The sequence below is a fragment of the Nannobrachium achirus genome (assembly GCF_963921795.1).
Source record: "Nannobrachium achirus genome assembly, chromosome: 23".
NCBI classification, from domain to species: Eukaryota; Metazoa; Chordata; class Actinopteri; order Myctophiformes; family Myctophidae; genus Nannobrachium; species Nannobrachium achirus.
The window spans coordinates 12,184,553-12,211,653 of NC_137830.1; the positions used below are offsets into that span (position 1 = coordinate 12,184,553).

Genomic DNA, 27,101 nt, shown 5'->3' on the forward strand with positions numbered 1-27,101 from the left:
GGAGAGTTAATGGACAATTTTTTTTTCTTTTTTTCTTTTTACAACAAGGGTTCATATTTTAGATTGTAATTCGAGAAAAGAAAAGATGAGTGTTAAAAGTGTTTTCATTCACATGTTTTAGCGGTTTTAACTATTTTGATTTCAGTGGTTGGGGGCATGCGTGGCTAAATATGTCTTTTTAGACACAATAAGCCCATTCCCAAGATGCACCGCAATCGTTCATGGGCAGATGTGACTTATGGGGGCTAGCAGTGTTACCGTAACATTGTCATAAAGAAATCACCAGCTTATTGTGTCTAAAAAGATAGAAATACTGCTTTCTAAAATTATAGAAATCAGTAAATGAAAACATTTTAACACTCATCTTTTCTTTTCTCTAAGCACAATCTAAAATATGAACCCTTGTTCCTAAAGGAGCTGTAAGTGATATATTTTGGTTAAAACAAAACATTATTATTTATATTTTTTCATTTTTGCAACCCATTTTTCACCCAGTGCCAATTATCTAATGTAATCCTGGGCGCTACACTCCCTCTGCCAACCTTGGGGAGAGCAACGGACTGAGCTTGTGCTTCCCTCTATGCATGAGGAGGCCAAGCCGCTTCTTTTCAACTGACAGGGGGAGTTTCCCCAGTTGAATTTCCACGCGGTATGTCCAAATTTGTCTCCTGATTTGATGAAAATGCTATCCCAACTGGAAAAATAAATTTCTGTTTTTTTGAAAAGGTATAGAGATAGGAAGCCAACTGTTACTGAACAAACACTCTATGCCAGCATTGCCAGGGGTCTTCAATAGTGTGACCCCCCCTAGGGGTCCACCTAACCATTAGCCCCAAAATAGCAGATCTACAAGCTCACAGAGCGTTGAGCTTGTAGAACGAGTTGGTGACGGTGTGGAGGGGAAAAGAGCAGACCAAGTACTGAGGGTTTAAAAGGTTAATGTCTGAAAGTTCACGTTAACATGAATCCAACATAATTAATAAATATAGCTGCAAGCAGCGATAAAGTGGCCAAGGCAGAAAAAGCAGGAAAGCAAAAAAGCATCAAGGGAAAGCAAAGAACAAATCAAAGAAAAACTGGAAGCAGTGTTCTTCCGAACAGGACTCCGGCAGGTCAGGTAGGTTTTTTTTGGCCTAGCGGTGACTCTATAATAGGCCAAAGTGAAAAGGGTGCCACGTGTTCTTGGGCCTTTCACGGCAATCGGACGCTGCATGCGGGATTTGAAGCATTTTGTTCCAAAAATGTGTTTGGCAAAAATTGACCCGCTGGTGGCGCTATAACAGGCCAATGTGAGAAGGGTGGCATCTGTTCCTTGGCCTAGTGGGAATGTGTGTGCAAAATCTCACACACATAGCAGGCTGCGTTTGAGACATTTTGTTCAAAAAGGAGCAATCCTGCAAACCTTGGAATTCAATGTTAGCCAATTAGATAGAATATTATATCTGACAAATCCGTCATGATTACATCACTGTAGAGATACTGTGTACTGATTTGTGTGATTTTCGGATAAAATCTGAAGGAGTAATATCGAAGAATGTGTTTTACATACTGTAAGTTGGCCTTCTGGTGGCGCTATAAATGGCAGATGTGAAAAATGCAGGGCACAGGTTTTTCCTTGGCCTCTGGGAAGTGTGCATACAAAGTTTTAAACTAATCGGTGGTTATAGGTCAAAGCACAAATTGGCCTCTACACAACATGTATGCAAAAGACTGTAGGCCTATATGCAACAGACATAAAAAACTGTTACACCTGGACAGTTTGATTATGTACTGTACATATTTTCAGTTTCAAATTCCTGGGTGTTCACATAACAAACTCACTCACATGGTCTCAAAACAGCGAAGGTATCCTTATGAAAGCACAGCAGCGATTGTACTTTCTGAGGCGCCTCAGGAGATTTGGCCTGAGCACCAAGGCTCTTGTTAATTTCTATCGCTGTACCATAGAAAGTGTTTTGACAGGATGCATCACAGTGTGGTTTGGTAACGTGACTGTTCAAGACAGTACACAGTTACAGAGAATTGTGAAGAGAGCTGCCAAAATCATTGGCACAGAATTACCACAGCTACACACAATCTATAACACACGCTGTAAGAAAAAGACAGAGAACATCTTAAAGGACAGCTGTCATCCCGCCCATTCCCTGTTCTATCTCCTCCCATCCAAAAAACGTTACCAGAGCATCAAATCTCACACCACCCATTTCAGTAATAGTTTTTATGCTCAAGCAATCAGGTTGCTTAACGAAGAGATGGAAGCGAGACGTAGGTAGTCATGTGCAATATACGCAGTTTTTATACTGTACACTGTTACACTGTATGGTTGTTTTGTTGTTTTTGGGTTGTCCTGGGTGACCTGTTGTTGTCTTGTTTTTTTGTGTGTAATAAGGCTGAGAGTGCTCCTGGCACAAGCATTTCATTGTATGTCTATACCTGTATGGATATGCATTTGACTAATAAACCTGAACCTAGTAAGCCTTGCTGAGCTATGAAGATCATATGAATCGGCACGGCTATGAATCTCATAGGGCAGGAGCCTATCTCCTGTTTCTGTAGCATAAGGCAACCTGATGTACAAGTACACCCCCTGGACATGACGCTAGCATGTCACAGGTAGTTTCCCCCATTCCAACCCCTGATTCTGAGTTTCAAGCAGGGAGGCACTGGGTAACATTTTTTAGAATCTTTGGTATGACGCGACCGGGGCTTGAACCTGGATCTCCCAGTCTCAGGGCAGACACTCAAACCACTAGGCCACTGAGCTGGTACATGATATCGTTGCAATCCTTGGAAATCACAACATAGGTGTAGACATGACAGTTTGTATTATAATGCTTGTTTCAGGATTTATGATGCAAAATACATTATTTAGTAATGGCGGATATTAAAATACACATCAAGGGGGGTTGGGGGACATTTTTAGGAAGGCTCCATATCAGACATTGTTCAAGGAACCAAACTGTGAAGTGTACCAAATATCATGGTTTTACGCTTATATAAACCCCAGGCGGGATTCGATCCAACGACCTTCTGCATGAAAGGCATATGCCCTTACCAATACACTATGCAGCCACAGAATCTGTTTGCCATGTTTGTTTGAAAAAAAAGTTCTATGTAGGCTGAGTGCCTTGATTTTATTGATTTCTTTTTTATATTTTGGAGGCTTGGGGTGAAATCAATCTGAGTAAATGTAATCTATTGTATGTATTTCTGACATTTTCGAGTGATCATATTTTCTTTTACTCAGAACAGAAAAAAAACGGCTGGTAGAGAAGGGCTCATTTTAAACATGAACGTGATCTGGAGTTAGATCAGACGTGTCAACATTAAAGAGTTTGACATACGCACATGCCATGGGCATCCAGGATGTTAACATCAACTCAACCCGACGTGGGGTTTGAGCTCACAACCATCCGTATATCAGGCACAGGTACTGACCACTACACTACGGTAGTCACGCATAAAGGACCTGTCATTTAAAAAAAAAGAAAAAAAAAAGAAAAAGTTTCATGCATACAAAGTTTTACACTAATCGTGGTTATAGGTAAAAGCACAAATTGGCCTCTACACAACATGTATGCAAAAGACTGTAGGCCTATATGCAACAGACATAAAAATAAAAAAAACTGTGATATGCACCTGGACAGTTTGATGATGTACATAGTAAGCCTTGCTGAGCTATGAAGACCATATGAATCGGCCAGGCTATGAATCGCCGTTTCTGTAGCGCAAGGTAACTTGTTGTACAAGTACACCCCCTGGACATGACACTAGTATGTCGCAGGGAGTTACCCCCAATCCAACCCTAGATGTTGAGTTTCAAGCAGGGAGGAACTGGGTCCCATTTTTTTGAATCTTTGGTATGACGCAACCCGGGTTTGAACCCAGATCTCCCAGTCTCAGGGCAGACACTCAAACCACTAGACCACTGAGCTGGTACATGGTATCATTGCAATCCTTGGAAATCACAACATAGGTGTAGACATGACAGTTTGTATTATAATGCTTGTTTCAGGTTTCAGGATTTATGTCATGGTTTTATGCTTATACAAGCCCCAGGTGGGATTCGATCCAACGAGCTTCTGCATGTAAGGCATGTGCCCTGACCACTACACTAGGCAGCCACAGGATGTGTTAACCATGTTTGTTTAAAAAAAAAAAGTTCTATGTAGGCTGAGTGCCTTGATTTTATTGATTTCTTTTTTATATTTTGGAGGCTTGGGATGAAATCAATCTGAGTAAATGTAATCTGAGTATTTCTGACATTTTCGAGTGATCATATTTTCTTTTACTCAAAACGGCCGGTAGAGAAGGGCTCATTTTAAACATGAACGTTAGATCAGACGTGTCAACATTAAAGAGTTTCACATATGCACATGCCATGGGCATCCAGGATGTTAACATCAACTCTACCCAACGTGGGGTTCGAACTCACAACCATCCGAATATCAGGCACAGGCACTGACCACTACACTACGGCAGTCACACATAATGGACCTGTCATTTAAAAAAAAAAGAAAAGAAAAAAGAAAAAGTTTCATGTAATTAACTTGACGCCTTCTTTCAAAATGATATAGCGCCCCCCCTTTGGCCAATTGGGGTAAGATTGGTTTCAGTGATATTTGGACTAACCCTCTATAGTAGTTCATCATGAAATTTTACTTTGCATGTATGTTTTAGAGGCAGAAGAATAATTTGCATAAGACTTGCAATGTTGATTGAATTATTAAAAAAGCATGTTTCAATAAAAAAAAAAAAAAAACGATCTGACAGATCTTTAGATATTGGTCCAAAGTTCATGTAAAAAAAGTTCCGTGCACGTGACGCGAAAGTTCCGGAATAAAAGCGGGTTTAAGTGTTTTACAAACTGCTCAAAATGTCGGAAAATCTAAGGGCGGAGCTTACTTAACAAAGACACAGATGTCTTCCGCTTGAGTCAAGGCACGCGTGTAAGCAAGTTGCATGTCTTCAAACGAAACGAGGCATGACTTAAGTTTGAGTTTTCAAACGCTTCGTATAGCGCCCCCCTTTGGCCAATTGGAGTAAGATTGCTTTCAGTGATATTTGGACTAACCCTCTACATATTTGCCAAATGCCATGAACGTGTCACTTTGCATGTATGATTTAGAGGCAGAAGAATAATTTGCATAAAACTGCAACATTGAGTGAATTATTAAAAAATAATGTTTCGCTTTAAAGAAAATCCGGCCGCTGTGCGATGACCGTGTTGGTCCAAAGTTCATGTAAAAAAAAGTTTCGCGCACGTTACGCGAAAATCCCAGGAGGAGATAGATTTTTACTGTTTTTCATATATTTTAAAATTGTGGGAGAGGTAAAGGTCAGAGGTCAAAAGTCAGAGCGTAATAGTTGTTCGGCATGAGGAGACGCATAAGTGTATACAGGTTTCATTGCTGTACCTGAAACAGGGCATGAGCTACACCAGTTCAAAGTTTGCACTTTCGAAGGCTTCCTACAGCGCCACCCTTTGGCCGATTGTTGCGAGCTTCGCGTTTTAGCCGTTTGGCATAGTCCTCTGCCATACTGCCATGAACGTGTCACTTTGCATGTATGATTTAGAGGCAGAAGAATAATTTGCATGAAACTGCATTATACGGGTAATTATTAAAAAATAATGTTTCGCTTTAAAGAAAATTCGGCCGCTGTGCGATGACCGTGTTGGTCCAAAGTTCATGTAAAAAAAGTTTCGCGCACGTTACGCGAAAATCCCAGGAGGAGATAGATTTTGACTGTTTTTCATATAATTCAAAATTGTGGGAGAGGTAAAGGTCAGAGGTCAAAAGTCAGAGCGTAAAAGTTGTTCGGCATGAGGAGACGCATAAGTGTATACAGGTTTCATTGCTTTACCTGAAACAGGGCATGAGCTACACCAGTTCAAAGTTTGCACTTTCGAAGGCTTCCTACAGCGCCACCCTTTGGCCGATTGTTGCGAGCTTCGCGTTTTAGCCGTTTGGCATAGTCCTCTGCCATACTGCCGAGTTTCGTAAAAAGCGACTGCACGGTCTAGCCGCTAGAGAAAAAGTGGCGGAAGAATAATAATAATAATAGTAAATATAGCTGCAAGCAGCGATAAAGTGGCCAAGGTAGAAAAAGTAAGAAAGCAAAAAAGCATCAAGGGAAAGCAAAGAAGAAATCAAAGAAAAACTAGAAGTAGTGTTCTTCCGAACAGGTCTCCAGCAGGTCAGGTGTTTTTTTTTTGGCCTAGTGGTGACTATAATAGGCCATAGTCAAAAGGGTACCACGTGTTCTTTGGCCTTTCACGGCAATCGGACGCTGCATGCGGGATTTGAGGCATTTTGTTCCAAAAATGGGTTTTGCAAAAATTGACCCGCTGGTGGCGCTATAACAGGCCAATGTGAGAAGGGTGGCATCTGTTCCTTGGCCTAGTGGGAATGTGCGTGCAGAATCTCACACAAATAGCAGGCTGCGTTTGAGACATTTTGTTCAAAAAGGAGCAATCCTGCAAACCTTGGAATTCAATGTTAGCCAATTAGATAGAATATGATATTGGACAAATCCGTCATGATTACATCACTGTAGAGATACTGTGTGCCCATTTGTGTGATTATCGGATAAAATCTGAAGGAGTAATATTGAAGAATGCGTTTTCGGCCTTCTGGTGACAGAGACTCTGCCGATTTTACACTAATCGGCATAGTTATTGGTAAAAGCACAAATTGACCTCTACACAACATGTATGCAAAAGACTATATGCAACAGACATAAAATAGTTCCAAAGAACTCAAGGTTTTAACTCAATATCTTTATTTTCCAACTTTTTCATTAGTTGTCTTTGTTGAAGAGTTGGTCATCAGGTTGTAAACCTTCAAAACAGAGGGTTAACAACCTAGCCATTTTCAGGCATGTCTTTTAAATCACAATGTTTTCAAATAATTCAAGTAGTAAACGTCTTCAAATTAAGTTTTTAAACATTAAGTATTGTGAAGTCTGAACCCAAACCAGCACACGGAAACAGTTCTCAAGGTGAAAACGCAATAAGCGTTGTTTTATTCAATGGGGCGTTCCCCTAAAACATGAAATAAAGTTCTTCCCAAAACCGGGGCTTTTAACTCAAAATATGCTTCTTTCCAGAACTTAACAAACAGGGGTTACATTCGAAACATATGTTTCACAGTATGCCGTTGCTTCCATTAACACATGCCATTTCTCTTCCAAGACTCAGATGCAGCTCCTAATTTGCCTACAATGGGAACAGATAGAACCACCATTAGCAATGTGGCAAAATACAGAGCAAATGTGCGACAGAGGAGAACATAGTGGAGTTTTGCTTACTGCTCGATGGAAGAGTCCCTTCGAGAGCCAGCTACACAGTGAAGCAGAGCTCGGTGGTTAAGAGCAAAAACATTTGGATTGCCTGACTCGGAGAAGCTGTGTTGCGGCCAGGTGCTGACAAATCAAACTGATTGCAACAAGCAGCCATCTTAGCTGCTGCATTCTGGGAAATGTATTTTTTCTGAAAACCAAACTAAGCCATCAGTTAGATTCAGTTCGCACGCACGCACACACACACACACACACACACACACACACACACACACACACACACACACACACACACACACACACACACACACACACACACACACACACCTGTGCCTAACCATTCTGCATTAGAGGTGGGATTTATGGCTCTTTGAAGTGAGACAGTACCATCGATCTGGCTCACTGAAAAGAGCCGTTCAAAAGACTGGCTCATTTGGCTCCTTGTATATTTATATATTTTTAAGAAGAATTTGTTTAAACATGAATCCACAAGGTGGCACCACATTCCTCTGCTGACAGTTGAGATCACAATTTAGTATTTACCCTTTTCATAAAATGTGTGTGTAAATTAAGCTACCTTGACTTTTGTTATTCATAAAACACCAAAAAAAAAAACAAGCAGGCAACAATGAACTCGCTCCTCCACTTGTTCTCTCTCTCTCACTCACTCACTGTACTCAGTCAGTACTCAGTGGAGTAGCAAGGAGATGTTGAATTGGGGGGAGGGGGTCTCCCCCCCAAATGAACGGCTCTCTACTGCGCGAACCGGATCCCAACGTTCACTTCAAAGAGCCGTTCAAAAGATTTGATTCGTTCGCGAACGTCCCAGCTCTATTCTGCATCTAGCCTAAGGCCCAGATCATGGGAAAACCCTACTCACGTCAGGGTGGGGGGTCCCCAGTTCAAATATGATTCTTTTTCGTTTCAGTGATATTTGGACTTACCCTCTACAGTAGTTCATCATGAAAATGTTACTTTGCATGTATGTTTTAGAGGCAGAAGAATAATTTGCATAAAACATGCAATGTTGATGGAATTATTAAAAAAGCATGTTTCAATGTTTAAAAAATCCGATCTGACAGATCTTTAGGTATTGGTCCAAAGTTCATGTAAAAAAAGTTCTGTGCACGTGACGCAAAAGTTCCGGAATAAAAGCGGGTTTAAGTGTTTTACAAACTGCTCAAATTGGCGGAAAATCTAAGGGCGGAGCTTACTTAACAAAGACACAGATGTCTTCCGCTTGAGTCAAGGCACGCGTGTAAGCAAGTTGCATGTCTTCAAACGAAACGAGGCATGACTTATGCCCCTTTAAAGTTTGAGTTTTCAAACGCTTCGTATAGCGCCCCCCTTTGGCCAATTGGAGTAAGATTGCTTTCAGTGATATTTGGACTAACCCTCTACATATTTGCCAAATGCCATGAACGTGTGACTTTGCATGTATGATTTAGAGGCAGAAGAATAATTTGCATAAAACTGCAACATTGAGTGAATTATTAAAAAATAATGTTTCGCTTTAAAGAAAATCCGCCTAACTTTTCAGACCGTATTGGTCCAAAGTTCATGTAAAAAAAGTTTCGCGCACATTACGCGAAAATCCCAGGAGGAGATACATTTTTACTGTTTTTCATATAATTCAAAATTGTGGGAGAAGTAAAGGTCAGAGGTCAAAAGTCAGAGCGTAAAAGTTGTTCAGCATGAGGAGACGCACAAGTGTATACAGGTTTCATTGCTGTACCTGAAACAGGGCATGAGCTACACCTGTTCAAAGTTGGCATTTTTCAAAGGCTTCCTACAGCGCCACCCTTTGGCCGATTGTTGCGAGCTTCGCGTTTTAGCCGTTTGGCATAGTCCTCTGCCATACTGCCGAGTTTCGTAAAAAGCGACTGCACGGTCTAGCCGCTAGAGCAAAAGTGGCGGAAGAAAAACATGATGAAGTCCAATATCAATGAGTGGCCATTTGCCACTTCGTGGCCTTGGCCACTAATGATGAAGTCCAATATCAATGAGTGGCCATTTGCCACTTCGTGGCCTTGGCCACTAATAAAGTGAAATAATATTCACAATTTGTCATCAATGTAAAAGTTTAATCTGCAACACCATTTTATCCATTGTGTAGTGAGGGGTCCCTGAAAAACATTGAAAACGTGCTCTACGCTATGCAATCAGTATGATGGGAATATAGAGCTAGTGTATTTAACTTTTACTTAAAAAAACAGACTTAAATGACCTTTAATGTACGGTAACTCTTACTGTGTAGATTAGAATTCTGACGGAGTTGTAGGCTACTACTGAATGAAATGAAGCTACAACTAGTAGCTTCATTTTCTAAATGAGCCTCAAAGCACTCAATCCTTTACTCAACCAGACATGTTGACTAACAAATACAGTACTGTATGCATGTTCTACAGCAATGCCCTGTGGGGTGACAGTGGCTACATGTACTGTATGCTAGAGAGGAAGTGAACAGAACTGCGTATGAAAACCGTGTTCAAAACACGCAAATGGTATGTTTAATTTACACATATGCAAATGTCTGACCTTCTGCACTTTGATCGGTGTTGCCAGACTTTGCGAGAGGAATAAGCAGCCAGGTCTATGAAAACAAGTCCAAAAGAAGCAACAATAGGCCACGTGAGCACTTTAAACCCATGTACATTGGTTATGTGTTTGCTATTTAAAAAAAATAATGGAATGGAATATAATTAATTTAAATAATTAATTTGGGGGGATCCTTGACATGAAAATGTTTGAGAATCACTGGTTTCAAAATAAGCCCCAAAAAACGCAACAGGCAAAGACCAATATTTACAAGCGACTTTACAGGAAAAACAAAGCCCAAAGCCGCTCATAATAAGCAGACATAGCAATACAGACTTTGATTGCTTAGCCTCTGTGCGTGCAGAATGCAACCTCATCAGAGTAGACCAGGGACGTGCTGGGCCCCTAATTCAGCCCGGGAAAAAAAGTTGGAGAGGCCCTCATTTCTTTTTTTAGTTATATTTCGTCGTTGTCGGGTGGAAACCTTGTATGTCCAAAACAGTTTGATTTGTATTTATCATTTTAAAAATGATTTAAACTAGTGAAAACAGCCGATCTACAAGCACACAACGCCTCGCACCTGCTTGTAGATCTGCTGTTTTCACTACTTTTGTGCGACGGCCTTGTATGATGAAGCAGGGCTTTGCTTTGCGAAAAAATGTATAAATTTGAGGAGATACAAGGTTTCTGCCCGACAGTGACGATTTACTTTGTTGGCCGCCCAGCCCCCAAAATGGAAATTTTATTTTTGATTCCTAATGGCCGGCCTGGACAGGCCGGGAATGAACCGGCCGTTCGGGAGTTGTCCCGCTTTTCCCAATGGCCAGCACGTCCCTGGAGTAGACCTATTCTCCTTCTCTGACTGTTGACTTCACTATCTACTAGGTGCGCTCCTTCCCCCCCCCCCCCTCTACACTACATTTAGTACTTGAGTAAATGTACTTAGTTACTTCATACCACTGCAATTAGGCCATTCCAGTGTTAAAGAGCGGTTCTGTCAGTGATAAGCCAGGACTTAATCTGCTCATTAAGCCAGAGAGGGAATCGATGGAACAGTGGACTGACTGGTCTTTGATGATTTAGGACTGGAGCAGCCACTCACTTTATACTGCAGTGTGCTTCTCAACCAGCGTTCATTTTCACAGCAAATTTAGATTTCGTTTTAGTCATCAAAGTCTTTTGAATAAAATTGGTTTTAGTCATATATATATATATATATATATATATATATTGGTATCTGAATGGTTTCCGTTTTTACAGTTTTGTTTTTTTAAAAGCTCCGCATTGTGAGCTTGTTCAGAGTGTAGCCATGCATGAAATGATCTGTCTTGTAGTTCTACTGGATCTCCTCACCACTAGTCACTCCCATAACATTTTAGCCTAGTTTTTATCTGCGGATAAAATTGTCAATTGAAAACTAAATCAAAACTAAGCTATGATGACTAAAACTACGACAACATATATTATATTTAGTCTTAGTTTTACTCATCATAGCTTAGTTTTGATTTAGTTTGCTTTTAGTTTTCGCCAGTGGAAAAGGGTAGTCGACAAACATTTTTCACCATAGTCTTAAGTGGCGTTTCCATAAAGCCTCTTAATGCGCATTTAAGGCTTATTCGCAAAATCTTTTTATGGAAACACCTCAAAATGCGAAAATTATCCGCTTGGAGGAGGTGGATTTTGAGTTCAGTCTGCCCGGAGGACTCAACCCAGCACTTTCTCCGCGGCGGTGCGTCGCGACCGGCTCTGGGTCGGGATGAGTGTGCAGCGAATCACAGCAGTGCTTACGTCTCTCGGTCTGAAAAAATCAGCCCCATCCCAGCTCTGTGCACTGTGCGCAAGCCCGCGGGAAGTATTTACAGCACGTAGGTCAGACGGACCCAGGCAGGATCTGCCAAGAATCGCATTTCATCAGTTTAATGGAAACGGACTAAATTCACGTTGTCTTAACTCATTCAGAGCCCCAGACATTAACGGATTATAATGTCCAAAGTGCCTCCTTCAGGTCCCATTCACTTGCGTTGTCTTATTTTGAAGGCCAGAAGTCCACCGCGCAATCACTTCCGGTCTGACGTCATCGGATCGTGCGCCGGAACCGATCCGTGTCCACGTGGAGTTGTGTAATGGCCGACCGGGAGCTTTTATAACTGTGTAACATAAGCGAGCATCTGCCTCCATCCTAGCTTCTAAAGTGTAGTTTTGAGATAATGGACATTAAAGATGAGATCCCCCGTCCACCTCAATGTTATGGATGGGACTATTTTGTGCTCGTGGAGCCGTGATGATGCGAAATCAGCGACGGATTTCGTCTCCGGACCGTCGGCCATTCTTCTCGGTAATGTACTCGCCGTTACAGTAATCTATTACTTTTCCCGAGATATCCCGTGAATGGCACTACAGATACTCAAGTACATTTCGCGAGACATCTCGCGAATGGCACTAGATGAGTTAATACGTATTTCTGATAATTCGCTTCCCTAATTCGAATATGTTTATGGAAACATGGCTTTAGTGGACGAAATGAACACTGTTCTCAACCTTTCCTGGATCAGCCAGGAGAAAGAGAGATTATAGCATGCACGCACAGTGCCTCCTATCATGGTCGAGCTGTGTATTGCGAGTGCAGGCCAGCAGATCAAAGCAGCAGGCCTGGTATTGTATGCTTTCTCTCCATCTCTCCATCCTTTCATCTGGCCAGCTTTTAGCCTCCTGGGCTAAAAGAAATATTGTACCTTTGACGCAACTACATTGAAAGGGACTCTTGGGACCCCAACTTGTGTATGAATTAACCGCCTACTGTGAGCCCCGCTTATAGTTAGCGAAGCGAAAATGGCAGATCTACTGTACAAACTCACAACGTGTCACACCCATGAAATGGGACTTTCTACTTTTGGTACATTAAGTACATTTTGATGCCAATACTTTTGTACTTTTACTATGTATTTTTTAAGCGAACATTTGTAAGTCAAATTTGGCTTCTGGGGGGTCCCTGGAACTAAATATTTTGAGATTGGAGTCCGTGGCCAAATACATATAATTTTGGGGGTCCTTCACATGAAAAACTTTGAGCACCACTGACATAGAAACATAGGTTTTTCAAAAAACCTTTGAAGGATTTGAAATATTCAAAGATCTATCAGATCTACAAGCTCGAAGTGCGGCACTCGGTGCCGCACTGTGAGCTTGTATATCTGATATCTAACACGAACATTCATGGGGGGCCCCAGTGAATCATTGTAAGGGCCCAGAATTTGGTGAGACATCCCTGCACTAATCTCCCCGGGATGCAATTATGGGTTAGTCACCTGGCGGGTTTGGGCTGATCTGGGGTGTGCCAGGGACGTGTGTGTGTGTGTGTGTGTGTGTGTGTGTGTGTGTGTGTGTGTGTGTGTGTGTGTGTGTGTGTGTGTGTGTGTGTGTGTGTGTGTGTGTGTGTGTGTGTGTGTGTGTGTGTAGCGGTGCGTCGATCCAAGACCGCCAGCCACTGTGTGTGTTGTTGCTGCATGCATTCCTCTTCGGTTAATTATGCTTAATTGTACTTCCCATCAATCATTCACAAACAAGAGAGATTTAATTCGCAGCGACGGTTCTGACGCATTTTCATAGGCACTCCAGTTTGTGTGATGTGCGTGCATGTGATGTGCGTGTGTGTGTATGTGCGCACAATCTGCACATGCAAGCGTGACTGTTTGTTTTAGTTGTGTGTGCATGCATGCACGTCGGGCTGTGTGTGTGTGTGTGTGTGTGTGTGTGTGTGTGTGTGTGTGTGTGTGTGTGTGTGTGCGCGCGCTGTCAATCAGCAGCCCCGGCACCGTGCATGTCTAAAAATGGAAACGCACTGATTTCTCTGCTAATTAATATCATCATAATTGCCATCTCTTTAGCATAATACCTTAACTCTGTGTCACATCGGCAGGGGAACAAACAAGATGAAACTTCCTGCAACTCCCTGCCTACATAAATGACAAACAAGCCTTGTACAGTGCAACACAGCACTGGGATACACTGTGTCAAAAATGACATCGCAGCCATTGATACAGTATGTGTATAGTGATTGAACGTAACCATGTACATTTACTCAAAAAACATACTTTTTACTCCTTTCTCTCTCAACACCAATTGATTCATCCCCTCACAGGGGCGTCACACGGGGGGGAAAAGTGGGACTGAGTTACTAGGGCCCAAGGTGGAGGGGCCCGGAATTATTTTATCCTTAACTATTGAAAAATAGCGAGTGCCGCGCTTCTGGGGGGGGTCCCTGGAACTAAATGTTTTGAGATACATATCATTTTGGGGGTTCTTCGCTTGAATTTACTGAATTAACCGTCCTGCGCCAGACCCCGGAATATTCAATTGCAGTGGTTGAACACAATAAAATCCTCAGTGTTTGAGAGTAAACATTTAACCAAATGGACCCTCACAGGTTACAATAAGCGTCAGATCCAGCTCCTTAGTGAACAGAAAATACATTTTCAGGCTGGGCTACCAATGTTGTCCAATCAGGAGAGAGATTCAGCAAAGCAAGTGAAATTGGAAGTGATGAAACAAAAGAACAGTAGACAACATTTAAATCGAAGTCAGGGGTTCTCTCTCATGATTGGATAAAATTTACTTTTTCTGTTTACTGACGAGTGCCGGGGAGACCTCTGTTAGTGAACAAACACTGTATACCAGGGGTCTTCAACAGGGGGTCCGGGTCCTCAGAGTTACAACAGGGGTTCCTCCAAATCTTTGTGTGCTAGAAACTTTTTTTTCTCCTTTTTTATATTAACCACTTGAACCCTAACGTCCATATTCTGAGAACTTTAGACAAAAATAGCAGATCTACAAGCTCACGCGAGGCGTCGTAAGCTTGCAGATCGTCTATTTTCGGCGTAAAAAGAGCAGGCTAAGTAGAGTGTATTTTATTGACAGTACAAGTGGTTAAATATCTGAAAACACAAATTGACATTGACACAAATTGACTTGTGCTGTCAAGCAATGAAATTTCATGGAATCTATGAAAAGGTTGTGGGGGTCCCTGTTTCATCTCTCTCTCAACTAAGGGGTATATGATATTGATTAGCATATAGAGCTTTAACTTAAAAAAAAAAAAAATCCCCAAAACAATTTCACCTAAATGAACATTGAGGATTGCATGCATTGTGATCGCAAAGTGCAAAAAGCTAGATTCACCCCACAGTAATGAACAGTGCTAAAACGAGAAGGGAAAGCAGACCCCCCCCCCCCCCCCCCCGCCCCCGACCACAGGGCGCATTGGGAGCGCTACCGACATGCAGCGCCATGCCGTACACCTCATGAATAATTGCAACTGTTAACCTTTTTCCCCTCTCATATCTAGAACATACATCGGCTGCAAATGCGAAGTTTCCCTCCGCGGGCATCGACCTTGCGCAACGCGGACGGACAAGGTCGCCCGTGCAATATTAACGAGCTCTGGGGCCCTCATTTGCCCGGGCCGTGGGGCGGTGTAATGTTCCATATAGGTTACATTTATCCCAAACGCAGCGCCACCAAAATTCCAATCCGAATCATCTAATGGCATCTTTACCTAATGACTTCACCGGCTCCCTCTGTGCTTATTAGCCTCCTCCGCCTCCGCCCCTCCCCCTGCCCCGCTCTTCCTCTCTCTGTCTGTCTGTTCTTCCTCTAATGGGGTGGAGAGGAGCACCGGAAGACATTAATACTTATAAGGCAAGAGGGGAAAGATTGTCACTTAAAAATGAATCAGGGAAATAAGTGACAGCCTCGATTTAGTGTCACGCCGTAGCATGGGCACCCGAGGAACCACGTTTAGTATTTATGTGGGGCGCCCGGTGGCCTACTGGTCTAAGCGCATACCATATAGGCATTGATGCCTGGCGGCGTCGCCGGTTCGATTCCCGATCCTGACGACCTTTGCCGCATGTCTCTCCCCATCTCTCCCCCCCCGTTTCCTGTCAGTCTACTGTACTATCCAATAAAAGCATAAAAGCCAAAAAACAAATCTTTAAAAAAAAGTATTTATGTCATTTGTTTATGTCCCAAAAACGTTTTTCAGAAGGTTTGAGGCTAAATTACCACTCCTGAATAGAGAGCCTCTCATTTTTTAATGGCTCTCAGAGCCTTTTCAGCTGCAGTACCACCTTTGGCCTTTTTTTTTCTTCAAAAACGGCCGTCGATGACGTCATCGAGGGCAGCAAATCTGGACAGCCTGTTTTGAGAACCTGTGGGATACTTTTAACCTCCACCTTCCCAAAACTAGAGAAAGACACAACGGTCTGAAATGGGACTTTGTGAGGATAGAAGGTGCTAGTGGGACCCCAAAAAAAGGTTTTAAAATAGGAAAAGTGACATTTCATGGTGTATCACCTTTAATACTTCTCCATAGATCTGCTTTTATAATAACTGCGTCTAGTCGGCGACCTGGCCAACTCGGGAACGATGTAAATAGAGAATGAATGCCCCGCCCTTTAATGCAAACCCCATTATACCTGTTGTCATAGGACCCGTTTTGACCATCTGTTTTCCTGTGTCCATTTATGCCCATATATGGAGATATCTGTATCTGTCTGTCTGCCGGCGTCCATTTTATGTCCATATATGGAGATCACTGCAGATATAGTTCTGGGTCCATTTTATGCCCATATGCCCATATATGGAGATATCTGTCTATTTGCGTCCATTTTATGCCTGCCCCACCCTTTAATGCAAACCCCAATATACCTGTTGTCATAGGACCCGTTTTGACCATCTGTTAGCCTTTGTCCCCACCCTTTAATGCAAACCCCAATATACCTGTTGTCATAGGACCCGTTTGGACCATCTGTTTGCCTTCTGTTAGCCTTTGTCCCCACCCTTTAATGCAAACCCCAATATACCTGTTGTCATAGGACCCGTTTTGACCATCTGTTTGCCATTGTCCCCTTATGCCCATATATGGAGATCTCTGCACACACAGTACCGGTTGCGGAAAACTCTGATGTCAGACATCAGCTCCGCATTCGGGGATTCATTTTATGCCCATACCCCTTATGCCCATATATGGAGATCTCTGCACACACAGTACTGGTTGCGGAAAACTCTGATGTCAGACATCAGTTCCCCATATATGGAGATATCTGTATCTGTCTGTCTGTCGGCGTCCATTTTATGTCCATATATGGAGATCACTGCAGATATAGTTCTGGGTCCATTTTATGCCCATATATGGAGATATCTGTCTATTTGCGTCCATTTTATGCCTGCCCCACCCTTTAATGCAAACCCCAATATACCTGTTGTCATAGGACCCGTTTTGACCATCTGTTAGCCTTTGTCCCCACCCTTTAATGCAAACCCCAATATACCTGTTGTCATAGGACCCGTTTGGACCATCTGTTTGCCTTCTGTTAGCCTTTGTCCCCACCCTTTAATGCAAACCCCAATATACCTGTTGTCATAGGACCCGTTTTGACCATCTGTTTGCCATTGTCCCCTTATGCCCATATATGGAGATCTCTGCACACACAGTACCGGTTGCGGAAAACTCTGATGTCAGACATCAGCTCCGCATTCGGGGATTCATTTTATGCCCATACCCCTTATGCCCATATATGGAGATCTCTGCACACACAGTACTGGTTGCGGAAAACTCTGATGTCAGACATCAGTTCCGCATACGGGCATTCATTTTATGCCCATATATGGAGAACGTGGGAAGAATGGTTTAGAGATACTCGGATTACATACATACATACACATTCACAGAGATTTTTTGTTGACTCATGTGGCGTACGTGATGTCAGAGCCTTTTATGAAGTGATGTCACAATGAGTCAGCGCTTCCTCCGGAACAGCCTGATGTCAACAATCAGCTCCGCATAAGGAGATTCCGAACGTTTCGCGCCGGTTTCGGAAAACCGCGAGTCGGGTCGGGTCGAGGCCCGGCACTGCACTCCGCGCGGCGGCGGGGAACGCGCGTGCCGAATCTGAAGCCGGTGGGACGAACGGTTCTCGAGATACGCGGATTACAAACAAACAAACAAACAAACAAACAGACAGAGATTTGTCGCATTTATAGATAGATAATAATAATGATGATGGATTGCATTTTTATAGCGCTTTTCTAAGCAAGTTGCGAACTCACAGCGCTTTACAATGGTCCATTCATTCATACATTGGGAGGTGAAGCGGCGAACAGTCAGCGCCTTCCACATTCCCACACCAATGGTGGCAACTGACAAGCTAACACCATTGGAAGCAACGTGGGGTTCAGTGTCTTGCCCAAGGACACTTCGACATGTAGACACCGCGTGACACCGGTGTACGACGGGGCATAATATGTTAAACACGATTACTTTTTTTTTAAGGCCCATGCCACTCAAAGATGAAAATAAGTTAAGATACGTTTGCGTGATCTGCAACCAACGGGAAACATGAGCTTTGTTGGCTCCCACAAATTTCTAATTCTACCCGGTCTGGAATACCGAAGCTCTGAAAACGATCAAGCGATAAGGAAGATGTGAAGCCTCCTCCTCATATACGTTTCGTCCTTACAGTCGCGCAAATTATATCAGAATATAAGTCTAAATCGTCTAGGCATATACAGTATACTGTGGCTTGCTGCATGCTTAGCAGAAATGGAAGTGAGCTAATTTGATATAAAGATATTTTAAGATATATTTTCGTGATCGGAAATGACGAAACAGTTGACAGCTTCCTGTCTCGGATTTCGGGAGGTGTAGTTCCAGACTCTATACAGTATACTGTATAAAGCATTCAAACATTGTGGAATAGTTATCTGGCTATGTGAGACTATGAATGCACTGAACCTGAGTCATCCTGTACACCACCTCTCCCCCCGACACACACACCTGGAAGAAGTACTCACATTGTTTACTTAAAGGAGTAGTTCACCCCCAAAATGATTTTTTTTCCTATTGATTACTCATGCCATGGAGACTTGAGTTCAATAATATATATATATATATTTTTGTCGCATTCCTAAGACAAAATAAATAAATAAATAAAATAAAAATGATGATCCAGTGCCATGCATTTGGGTTCCCATCCGGAATCAATGGGGGTAAATTTACTATAATCACATTTTTGTCTTAGGAAATATACAAAGACATTTTTAATATATGGCAATTCATGATTTAATTAATAGAAAATTTTTTCATGTTGGGGGTGAACTACTCCCTTGCCTTAAGTAAAAGTATCAATAGAAATATTCAGTTATTAAGTACATTTATTAAATAAATCTGCTATTTTCAAATAGCCGAAGTACTGTATAGGGCTGAAGTGGTCAATGTATGTGTCTTTATAATAACAATAAAACTCGACAAAGTAACTAGTACCTAAAGTTTTCAAATAAGTGTAGTGGAGTGAAAGTACAATATTCGCCTCTGAGATGTATTGGAGTAGCAGTAAAAGTACTGGACCAATTTCCAGTACTTTTACTTCTACTCCATTAAAGTAAAAATACAATAAAAAAAGAAAAAGAAAAAAAAGAAAAGAAAAAAATGATACACTTACTGTAAGTACAGTACTTTACACCGCTGGCAAACACACACACACACACACACACACACACACACACACACACACACGCACACGCACACGCACACGCGCACACACACACACTAGCTCTGTGGGGCACATTCTCATTACTAAAGATGCCTAGCTGCAGATGGAGATGCTTGTGTCTCATATCTTCACGCCGCCGGAGTCATTTCCTCCACCGCACCGGCAGGCCGTGTTCGCATGGCAACAACAGAGCAAATGTCAGCCCTGGCAGTTTGTCGCGGTGGAGCCCACAGCTATTTCTGCCTTATTAGCTGAACCTGAAATCACTTGGCTGCGGACGGAGGATCGGAGCTGGAGGATCCCTGCTTTGGGAAGACGGCCTATATCAGGGGTCTTCAACGTTTTCAGGCCAAGGAACCCCTTAGTTGAGACTTGAGAGAGAGATGAAGCAAGGATCCCCACAACCTTTTCATAGATTCCATATTGTTTCATTGTTTGACAGCACAATCATCCGTGTATTTTAGATTCATGTCCATTTGTGTTATCAGATATGTAACCACTTGAACCGTCAATACTTAATAAACTTGACATTTCACTCTGTACTTAGTCTGCTCTTTTTTCCCCTCTACATCGCTGCGAGGCGTTGTGAGCTTGTAGATCGGCTATTTTTGGCTAAAGTTCTCAGAATATGGACGTTAGGGTTCAAGTAGTTAATACTGTATAAAAAGGGAGAGAAAAGGTTTCTATCACACAAAGAGTTGGAGGACCCCCTGTAGTAACTATGAGGACCCCCTAGGGTTCCAGGACCCCCTGTTGAAGACCCCTGGCCTATATAGTTCAACGTCTTCTTGAACAGACTTAGGGCCGTTTAAATGTCATTGGATTCTGATACATTATACTGTACATTTCTGGATTTTCAGGATCCAGCGCTTAAGTGGTCAAGTGCCATTTCACCCATAAACTGTATCCAAAGCGTATTTTGTCCAGTGGTGTTGTCGGGTAGAAAACTTGTATGTCCAAATATACTGTTACTTTTCAGGAAATGGGGATGGGGGGCCTCTGCTGATCTACAAGCTTGTAAGTCAGCTATTTTCATATAGCTGACTTACAGTACATGCGAGGTTTCTGCCTGACAAAAAGCAAAAGTCACTGTACCCAGTCATTGTATATGTAATGTATGTAGATGTATATATGTTTCCTGTCTTCCATTGTAGTTTTTGCCTCTCCACCTTGTGATTATTGTTAATTTGAGTCACCTGTGTCCTATTTGCCCCAGCCAACCCCTGTGTTGATTGTCATTGAGTTCCCCCTGTTTCTTGTTAGTTCCCAGAGTGTTTATACTTCAATGTTTGTTGGATTGTTTGTCTTTGTTACCGGTTTTGTTCCCGTTGATCCTTTTTTTCTCACTTGTACAGTTCATGTAAGTTCAAGATAAATATACTCTGTCTTCCACTTGATTTTGGATTCCTTACATTTGGGTCCAACTATAAAAACACCTTGACATAACCATCTACATGTGGCATGTGACACACATGTAATACTAATTGACATAGATGTTTTCTTCTCTACCAACTGTTGTTTCATTACATTACTGTCATTATACTGTAGGCTGTAATTATTATTATGACCATGGTTCTGACCATGATACAGACATGATACTGTCCATGCCTTTATTTTAAAAAGTACAAATTATAATGACCAGATTCCTTTACCATCTGATAGAGCTCATAGAGACCTTTAAAAATGTAGATTGCGACCGACAGGTCGCAAGTTACTATGAAAACCTCCACCGGCTGGCTGTTCCTCCGTCAGTCCCTCCGTCTGTCCGTCACATCACGTCACACTTTTGGCCCTACTCTTATCTACGGCACCGTTGCCCCTATCCATGCCAAACTTTGCACACACACTCCTTGGCTGGCAAACCTCAACCTCCGCCCCTGATTTCTCACATGCTCCTCTTCTAGGGCCACCATGAGGTTGCTTTTTGCAGTGTATACATGTGACCTGACGGTCGCTTATCTCCCGATTAGGGAGTCTTACTGGTATAAAAGTCAGTTTAGCCAAAAATATGCCCTTTGTGCTCCAAGGCCTCAATATAGGTCACTATACAATGAGTAGAGAGTTACTTTGACCACATCCTCCGTCGTTGGAGCTTTCAGACCTGTCTGAGATTAATTTCATGGTGGTGCTTTCAGTTGTAAACCAGAAGGTGTATCCGTCCATATCCTTGGCACAAACCTTGTGGGGACTGTGACCAGTATCGACAAACCTGTCCCCTGTTCAATGACAGCGGCGGCTCAACAAAAAAAAGCCCCTTGGTGGTGTCGACATCATCTAGGCCAGGGGTCTTTAACAGGGGGTCCGGGACCCCTAGGGGGCCCTCAGAGTTACTACAGGGGATCCTCCAAGTCTTTGTGTGATAGGAACTTGTTTTTTCCCCCTTTCTTATATTAACCACTTGAACCCTAGTGTCCATAATATGAGAACTTTAGCAAAAAATGGCAGATCTACAAGCTGAGCTTGTAGATCGGCTATTTTTGTCAAAGCGCTTTGAAGGGGGAAAAGAGCAGACTAAGTATAGTGAAAGGTCAAGTTTATTAAGTATTGACCGTTAAAGTGGTTAAATATCTGAAAACACACATTAACATGAATCCAAAATACACGGTTGATTGTGCTGTCAAACAATGAAACTATATCTATGAACAGGTTGTGGGGGTCCCTGCTTCATCTCTCTTTCAACTAAGGGGTCCTTGGCCTGAAAACGTTTCAGACCCCTGATCTAGGCTTGTTGGCTGTTTTTGCCTCGGCCCTTGGTTGGACACTGTCTGTCGCACTGAATATGAGTGAGGCCGAGGCGTGATTACAGTATGTACAGAGCTCTACGGTCGGTGACCTTAAACGGCTGTGGTCACATGCTACTAGAGCAGTGACACTCTCTGTTCTGAGCCGCTGCCCTCGGCGAGTATGTGAGCGAGCGAGAGAGAGAGAGAGAGAGAGAGAGAGAGAGAGAGAGAGAGAGAGAGAGAGAGAGAGAGAGAGAGAGAGAGAGAGAGAGAGAGAGAGAGAGAGAGAGAGAGAGAGAGAGAGAGAGAGAGAGAGAGGCGCGATGATGTGAGGAATGGGGAAATTGACAGCGAGAGGAAGGAGGTTGGAGAGCGTCCTTGTTCTCCCACTCAGTGGTGGAAAGTAACCGAGTTAATTTACTCGAGAATACTGTACTTGAATGCAATTTGAAAGTACTTTTACTTTGCTTGAGTGTTTCCATTTCTTTGTCGCTGTCGGGCAGAAAACTATTATTTACGTATTCTAACTTTTTTTCTTAATTAACGGCCTACTTGATCATGCTACATACAGCGTCGCACGAAAGCATCAAAAGTATGCCGTTTTGACTTTTGAATCTTGAGAAGTAACAGTTTACCAACCAACAGAGACGTCTTGGTACTTTATACTATATAAATAGTGTAATACAATTACACTATTTACAATATAAAATGATATACTGAGTATGTTCTGAGTAATTTTACTTTTGCTACTTACTGTAGGTATGTTGATGCTAATACTTTTATAGCCATACTAATATCACTGCGTAGATATTAGTCCGCCCCATTTCCAAGGGGCGGATTAAAATGATGGTGATAAACCCGCCCCATATTTGCATATACTGGGCTCTGATTGGTCCCTCACTACTTCGGAGGGAGTGAAATCCAATTCTAACTGAGTGTTGCCAGACCAAATCTGCCTAGGGCAATTCAAGTTGTCTGGTTTCCAGGCTGATACTTTTATACTTTGACTTAAAGGGGAATACCACTCATTTTCAACATTGAACTATGTCATTAATATTCCTTAGAGTTGTTGTGTGGAAATAAGACGATGTCCCCCTTTCTGTTGCCTAGAACTGGATTGTGGGGTCATGTGATCAGTGACATCATGACCATGTACCCTGCAAGCCAAAGGCAACACAGAAGGAGGGACTTTTTCCACTCAACAACTCTAAGGTATATTAATGACAGTTCAAAGTTGAAAATGAGTGGTATTCCCCTTTAAGTAAGACTTTTACATATCACTGATACTATTGATACTTTACTTACAGTACTTCTTCCACCTCTGCTCCCACTCACCAACATCCATTCTCCATCAGCCCCCCCCCCCCCCAGCTGTGACTGGTCTCCCCTGCCTGCCTGCATCGGAGAGGGAATGATTCTCTCTGCAGTCTGCTAAAAGGCTGACAACTCATGGCACTACGGAGGGAGAGTAGTCAAAAACATCACCTGCAGAACTACGGTACGTGTTTGTTTTTATTTATTTTTTATTTATTTTTTCACAAATCATTTAGCATTTAGAGAACCCCCTGCAATCATAATGTTTTAGCCCACAGATCCCCAGTTTTGATACGATTTTTAAAATCTCTGGGACACCAATCTACAGTATAGGCTGTAACATCCTCCACTGTTAATTTAACTGTGAGAGTGTAGACATGAAACCCAACGGACCCTTAACCCGTTTGCACAGTTAAAGATCCTTAAGTATCTCACAGGGGCTCCCTGAAACCCCCTCAACAATGACCTCGGAGGTTCCCTGAACCCCACATTGAGAACCAGTAACATAGAGTATCTGTCCTTCCCAGCCTTGAAGTTTGAAAGGTATACAAAAATGCCACGGTTGCCTGGTAAACATCAGTGTCACCACTGCATGCAACGCCTGTCACTTTCATCATTAACACAACAGAGTTTAGTGCATTGGGTCTGGCCTTGTGAATAATTACCACAGCTCTATACGCCCTTTACTGTTTCTGCAACCACATTACGCGGTGTCATGTACAATGAATGCTTTTGCGGCTCGCAACTTACAATTCCTTTTGATGTTCTAAAATCCTTAAGCTATACGTAAAAAGAAAAAAAACAAAACAACAACCGCTGCCTCCCCTTCATCCTTACTGCCTTGAAGGGAAAGCAAGAAAGAAAAAGAAAGAAAGAAAGAAAGAAAAAAGGCAACGCTGAAAATGCACAAAAATACGCACACGTTTCACCGCCTGTGACAATGCATGGGGTTGAGCGAGGGGATATTGTGTATAGCCGCAACAGTCTCTTTGATGTTTCGCTGTAATAGAAAAAGGATTTTTCGTTCCTCGATGTGTGGCTTTTGTGTTTGCCGGGGCACTTTCCCGTGATTGACAGAAACAAATGAGTATCGTGTTCATCTCCGGGTCTTTGAGACGGCGTCTGATGTCACTCCACGGTTTCCTCGAGCCCGCATAATGGGGAAGCGGGAAGGAATTGTCAAGCTAGCGCTCTGCACCCGAGCTCAATTTCAACACACTTCGCGAAAGTCAAGGCAAAGGCCTGTCATTTCAACTTAATCCGTACAAGGCGGCGTGCGGCGGATTGTGAACTTTCCTGAAGTTTGATAATAGCAAGGTGAGGTGTATTCATGCCCACTGACCGAGCGGCAGCCAGGCAGGGGGGTTGGCTCTGGCAGGGACGTCACAAGGGGTGAGGGGTAGTGGGACTGAGTTACTAGGGCCCAAGTTTATAGGGGCCTTAATTATTTTATACTTTAGCTATTGAAAAATAGCTAAGATATACAAGCTCACCGCGCTGCGAGCTTGTAGATCTGCTATTTTTGAAATGTCGTGAAAATGTGTGCACATTTTTTGAATACATGTATTTTTAAAGCGCACATTTTGTAACTCAAATCTTTGCTTCTGGGGGGGCCCTGGAACTACATATTTTGAGATGGGGGGGTCCGTGGCCAAATACATATCATTTTGGGGGTCCTTCACATGAAAAGGTTTGAGCACCACTGACATAGAAACATAGGTTTTTCAAAAAACCTTAGAAGGATTTGAAATGTTCAAATTTTCTCGATTTTTTCAAAAATAGCAGATCTACAAGCTCGCATTGCGGCACTCGGTGCCACTCTGTGAGCTTGTATATCTGCTATTTTTCAATAGTTAAAGCACAAAATAATGCGTAATAATGCGTTCCCAGTCTAAATGGGTTAAACCCCCTCCCCCTATGAGGAACATCCATGGGGGGCCCGCGGTGAATCCTTGTACCCAGGGCCCAGAATGTGGTGCGACACCCCTGGGCTCTGGTCGAAGCGGGGTGTCTTGGCCCCGTCTATAAAGCAGCATTAAGGCGCTCGGCATCCCGGAGCTCATTACGAGTGCACTGTCCCTCCGGTCCGCCCCTGTTGGATGGCCTGCTTGTAATTTCTTATTAGCAGGTCATTCAGTGCCTTGATTTAATCTGGGAGACGTTGGCCCCATATCGATTTGGCAGTGAGCGGAGATGTGCGCTTTAGCAGGGAGGGCTTTGTTTATTTACCCTCTCGCCATTACCGTTCCTCTTTTTTTGGGAGGGGCGCCGTTTCCACGTCCCAGATTGGAATGACAGCCCATCGGTCATGAGACGGTATGGTTATCTCAGACTGAGATGGCGAGCGGATAGGGCCGGGTAATAAGGACATTAAACATTTCCGACTGGGGAAAGGGTGACCTTCCTGTCAAGAAATATGAGCTATTACGCTTTCTCAAGCTTAACCAACATACTGAAGATTAAACGTGTGCCCTACTATGAGCCACGATCCCATTCATATGCATATTTTTTACTTAACAAAGGCGAGCAGAGGCCCGCGCTGAGAACTGACCCTTTTCAAAGCACTCACATACTGTACGCAGCTACACAGTTCTCTTCTTTAGTCCAATAAATGTGATGTCTTTTGTCCTTAGATGGAAATAACAAGGCTTGTCTGCAGGGGCTTATTGGGGCTCGATGGGCTCCTCGTGGAGCTGTGCATTTGCTCGAATATGCTGAACTTAATTCCATAAACCGTTAAATGCAGACACATGCAGTTTTTTTCTGATTCATTGGCATACACACTGGATTAAAGAAAAAGTGGAGGCTAACCACTTTCTGACTGCAATAAGCTTAGCCTTTTCATAATAGTCTTATGTCTGTTTGGGGTATAGTTTGCAAGATTACTGTACATACATTTGTACTTGGAGCGCTTGTAGATTGGCTATTTTGGAATAGTGGTTTGGAATGGGGTTAAGTGGTTGAATAAAAAATTGTAAAATCATTTTAGTAATCTATCATTATAGATCATTATTTGGTTTAGTTTTTCTTCTATTTTTTGTCAATGAGTTTAATGTTAAACTTGAATCAAATCTTAAAAAAATACAAAAATAAAAATATTGTACTTTGTTAGTCACTGGTCTATGACTCTCCAAAATCGGAAATCAGCGTCGGACCAACACAATCTGGCATCGGTCGGGCTCTAGACTACGGGGGTCAAACTGAGAGAGACACAGGGGACACGAGCGGGGGAAAGATGGATAACAGACAGGCAGCTTTGATGTTTTGGAGCAGAGAGGAGCTGTGTTCAGCTCCCATCACCTGAAGGATGCTTCAGGGCCTCCAACCGTGGCTCAGTGGTCTGAAGAAGTGTGACAGTTTGGGGTCAGAGCACGTTGCCACTTGACTCGCTGGCCACGTGCACGCATGGCCCAACACTCCACACACTGCTTCACAACTTCACCCACGTGCTGCCAGAGGGATGGCTCATGAAGAAGTCTTGAAAGGTGGAATTCGCCAGCAGTACCTATTACACAGTTAACCAATCGATTTAATCCATTATGAAAAATAATCGACTTTAATAAAATAATTGATTAGGGGGTACTTTTTATTTTTAATTTTTCGAGATGATTCAGCGATATGTAATAACATTAAGAAAAAAGGTGTTCTTGAAAGTGACCAATATAATAATCGTTAA

At 42.7% G+C, this 27,101-nt stretch overlaps 1 protein-coding gene across 1 annotated transcript in view; it reads right to left on the minus strand.

The window, feature by feature from the left end:
• Positions 1-27,101, minus strand: part of tmem178bb (transmembrane protein 178Bb) — a gene marked incomplete at both ends in the record, with an annotated part of 232,420 nt that overhangs the window by 84,314 nt on the left and 121,005 nt on the right. The window lies entirely within an intron of this gene.